Raw genomic sequence first — 5,057 nt, forward strand, 5'->3', positions numbered from 1 at the left:
ATTCCCAACAAGAACACTCTCGGTTAGGTAACTTGGTATTTACCCTGTTTTACAGGATAGTGATCCTATAAAAATTTACAGCCTTAAGCCGGAGTCATCGGTGCCGTATGTCGTATCGCTGTATCCGTATCCCTAACGTAATCAGCTGTTTATCGTTACGACGGTAAACCAAAACCAAATTGGTTGGCTACAATACGGTTACGACCTTAGCGGCACCAATAATCAATTGCATTGATTCTCATAAGGTTGGTCGAATCAGCTGTTATAAGGTTACCGATACGGTTACCGATAAAGCACCAATGTCTCCAGCTTTAAGCATATATGACACTACTTTATTTTTGCTTGGATTCCAAGCTAAAAAAACTGACGAAATTTTATCGGAACTTCAAAACACAAAAACAATTTCTATCATGAAAAAGCGAGACCAGTATCTCCCAAAATTAGTGAGTTTGACATGTTTTTCTTTACGTTTTACATTTTATTTTTGCATTAACACTTTAACAATAAAAACAACGCAAGTAACACGCGAAAATTATTTCGGTCTCTAATGGTTCACTTTTTTCCCAAGAAATTTGATTTTAATTGTGTTTTTATGCACCAAATTTTCAAACTAAAAACAAAATTTTCATGTGTCAGAAAAAAATAAAGAAAAAACGGCCGAATGTCAAAAACGCTATCGAAATACAAACTGGCTCGTTTGTTTTTAATGAACTAGATTGTATTTTCCTTGTATTTCGTTAGTTTTTTGAAATATGGTTTACACACTTACACCAGTACTGAAACCGTATTAGGAGGGAGTGCGACAAAAAATTGAGGATAAAATACCAGAAAAATACACGAAAATAAAGTAGGGTCATATAGGTATTAGCCGTGTTTTTTAACACGCGTATATCCGTTTACGCTTAAACTTTATATTGACTGCTAAGAGACAAACTATAAATACACCTCTGAAATTGCTGCGCATAAATTTTGTCCTACTAAATTTCAATACGCATTATACTCAGATGTAACTGAAATATGTGTCTTTGTTTCACCCTGTACACTAATTCTATGTATTATATGTGTGTCCACAATTCATCGCAACTGATTCAGCTATATGTTATACCCTATGGCCATCAGAGCGTTGCGTCTCCGCTTTTCGGTACACCCTGTTGCTGTAGCTAGTTGTTTACCACAGCCGCTAGATGGGTCTCCTAAGCATTATCTAAGCGAAGATAGGCGTTTTTTAACACGCGCAAACGAAACGTATACGCGCGTGTTAAAAAACACGGCTATTATTAAGCTAACGACACATTGAGCGGTGCGACATGTTGCGGCAGCGACGCTTCACTTTTTTCCTATTTGATCACTTTACCTCTCATGGCCGGCCGCTCAGTTCTGATGTCGCTAATTGAATATATATGAATTTTTCTGCGAGAATGCATGCAAAGAAAATTTTGCACGGTGAAGCTTAGTGTGCCCTTACCTTTATGTGTGACGCAACGCGACGAGTCACTTTCACTCAAGTGACACCAAACTCATATCAATCATAAATCACACAAACAAGATTGCGCATTGCGCACGTAAACAAAAGATCAGCTGTTTTTTATGGGCAATTTTTACGTTATTTTCCTTTAGCTCTTGTTTTTTTCTCTTCATTCGCTCAAGCAGTCAAGTGTGACGTAGCTGCGCAGAACGAAGCAGTTTTGAACTCGTGAATGCGCAATCTTAAGTGTGTGATTTGTGTTGCATATCAATCATTCCTATTCATGAAAGTAATAGCTCCGACACACAAGCAGTTTTTCATATAGATGAGTTAAACACAAGCTTACGCATTATGAGTAGATTACTCGTATTTTTATAGAGAACGGTAGAATGAGCGACACTGGCGCCATCTGTTATTGAAAAGTAGCCATCTCCCAAATTTTGTTCCAAGTCAATCTTGAGAAGATGATTTGACATTTGCTTTGGCTGAGGGTGTTGGCACACTTTGCAAGTGAAATTATTTTTCTCACTGGTTGGTAAATTTTCTAACATTTTTCGCAATTAAAAACTGCAATATAACAATCCATTACGACACAAAATATATTAGCAAGTATTTTTGTTGTATCATATATAAAGCTGGAAACATTGGTGCTTTATCGGTAACCGTATCGGTAATCTTTTAACAGCTGATTCGACCAACCTTATGAGAATCAATGCAATCGATTATTGGTGCCGCTAAGGTCGTAACCGTATCGTAGCCAACCAATTGGGTTTTGGTTTCCGTCGTAACGATAAACAGCTGATTACGTTAGGGATACCGATACAGCGATACGACATACGGCACCAATGACACCGGCTTAATGCTGTAGGGATGAGCTAACCATAACAATGAACCAATCGATAATCGCCGCCATAGTTAGATAACTGCGTTTTTCCATCCCTGAATGGAATAGAAAAATTTGTCTAACAACGGCAGGACGGCATTGTGCGCCATTTGCGGAAAAAGAGGATAGAAAAGTGCGTTGAGTGTGGTCGACCGCGAAAATTATTATTGTTCCCGATAAAGAGGAGAACAAAAAGTTTGGCAAGGGTGGTGGCCGAAAATAGAAAAATCGGCAAAAGTTTTTGTAGCGCATGCTGAACCCGTATAATTAATAAAAAAAAAATTTATTTAGCGCAGTTTGTCATTAATTTGTTTAATTACGCGTGTATTATACCGCCAGCTAGCGAACAAAAGCTGTCGTGCGGACATTACCGTATTACAGCCACACGTCGCCATTCGACATAACAAGCGCAAGAAATCCTGTTAATAATTTTCAATTAATTTTCCATTTAATCAATGTTGCTATACGATAATTAATTCAGTATACATAAATGAACTAAATCATCCGTGTGTGTTTCGTAAATGTGAAGGGACTTTTGTACGAACAGCGTATCATCAAGCACGCTCTTTAAGTGTGCTTAGCGCAACCACCACCCCACCAACTGCGCCAACCACCATCGCCAGTGGCCACAACAACCACTGGACCGCGCAACCACAACCGCAAGCCCATCGGTAGCGCCAACCAAACGCGCCGCATCCACTAGGCTTACCACCAGCACCAGGTATAACAACCACGGTAGGGCCGCTGAATATAGGCCTTCGGCAACAACACCAGCAGGGCCGCTAAGCATAGGCCTGCTGCAACAACCACTAGCTTGAACAACAACAACAGCAGGGCCGCTAAACAAAGGTCTGCTGCAACAACACCAGCTTTAACAACACCACCAGGGCCGCCGGACATAGGCCTGCTGCAACACCACCAGCGTTAACAACAACGTTTGAAACCTGGTGAGTTCGTTCCGGAATCCGGATACGGAAAACCCCATTTTTCTGTTTACCTTAAGTTTAATGAATTTATATTAGATTTCTGAATTAACACCATCTTAAATATACCTAAATGAGGGTACATGCAACATCAGAAAAAAGGGGAAATACTTGTTATCGATATTAGAGTTGGGTCTTTCATTCTGAACTTGTTTAATTGACCAGGTCTCTCAACTGAACGAGTGAACTAGATCTTCGATTTCGGTTCTAATGGTTCTTTTAGTTCATTTGTTCCTTTAGTCCGTTTTGTGTAATGGCATTCTTTCTCACTTCTCGTCCGCGAACATTGTAAATTCATACATACATACGTAGGAATTCTCAGCACAAATGTCAATGAGGCCACCTACACTAAATAGGTGTGGTATTATTTATGTGTGGCATTGCTGCAACAATATATGTATGAACTAATTAACCATCTTTTGTAAAAAACTAATTACATTCCTTAAACTTGAAAGGATCATATTTACATTTTGTGTCTGGGCTCTTCCAATTTCCTGGATCATCCAAATTTTGTAACTTCTTTTTTTTTGAAGCTAATTAACCATATATGTATATATTACTTATTTACTCATAACCCATTTAAATATACCTACACCAGGCATTGCTGCATACGTTAATATTTACTGCAAACCCAAATTGGAAAGTTAAATTTAAAGTCATTATTAGATTTAAAATCAAATGAATAAAACAAAGGATTTGGTATCAAATGCATAGTCATGATAAATGCATTGATTGTATATGTAAATTTAGCTTTAAGAGACTATACATGCTAATCCGTACGCTATATACACATATTAATTAAGAGTGTTCAACCATTTCCATTTGCCTTTATCGAAGATTAATACAATTATACATAAATAGATATATAAGAGCTTCTTTGATTTTCAACTTCACTAGCAAACATATTATATGTTCTAAATAATTAATTTAGAAAATTTTGTCTGTACCTTTCTGATAGTGTGAGGCCCATTCTGAACGGCATACAAGCTTTTAATATAGTTTTTATTATATAACTTTCTTAGGTGGTATACACAATGCGTATAACAGATTTAAATGAAATAATTAAACGCATTGAAAACATACAAGTACTTTTTTTTGTCTAGATACAGGTAAAATGTACTGAACGTTCTCAAGGATACTGCTTAAGTTTGATAACAATTGTAATTGTTTGAAAGCCTTGTATATTTATCGCTAAAACTGCGAAGACAAGAAGCTATTTCTTATTAAAAGCCTAGAATTGTTCTTTAAATTTTCCCTTTTCCAGAAATATTTAGTGTATAAAAATATAACAATTGCTCCCATGAGCTGTAGGGTTATTTGAAGTAAACCCAAAACAAACAAAAATTGTATCATTTGGATTTTTTTTTAAATGAATTGTGAATAAAAGCCTTGTAATAATAGGAATGCTGATGTCTAGCTTTATTTAGAAGGCACTAGGCAAACAGGTAAGGGGCCACCGAAATTTAGGTGCGTCGGTCGCCATGGTTTTGAGGGTGGGCTAAGTACCGGGCGTCGCAACAACACCCGCGGCGCCCCTATGTATATTCGGTCTTTTTTTTGTTTGTTCTAATTTTCAGCTTTTTTTTTGTCATTTTGATTTTCTGCGTTGGGTAACCGGTCATTTCCGATTCGGTTAATTTTGTTTCCTTTTTTTGCGTTTAGTTTTTTTTTTGAATTTTAAATTTTGAATGAGTTAACGGTCTGTCCGTGACATCCGGTACGGCCG

The sequence above is a fragment of the Eurosta solidaginis genome, chromosome 2, assembly GCF_040869045.1.
Source record: "Eurosta solidaginis isolate ZX-2024a chromosome 2, ASM4086904v1, whole genome shotgun sequence".
Classification (NCBI taxonomy): domain Eukaryota; kingdom Metazoa; phylum Arthropoda; class Insecta; order Diptera; family Tephritidae; genus Eurosta; species Eurosta solidaginis.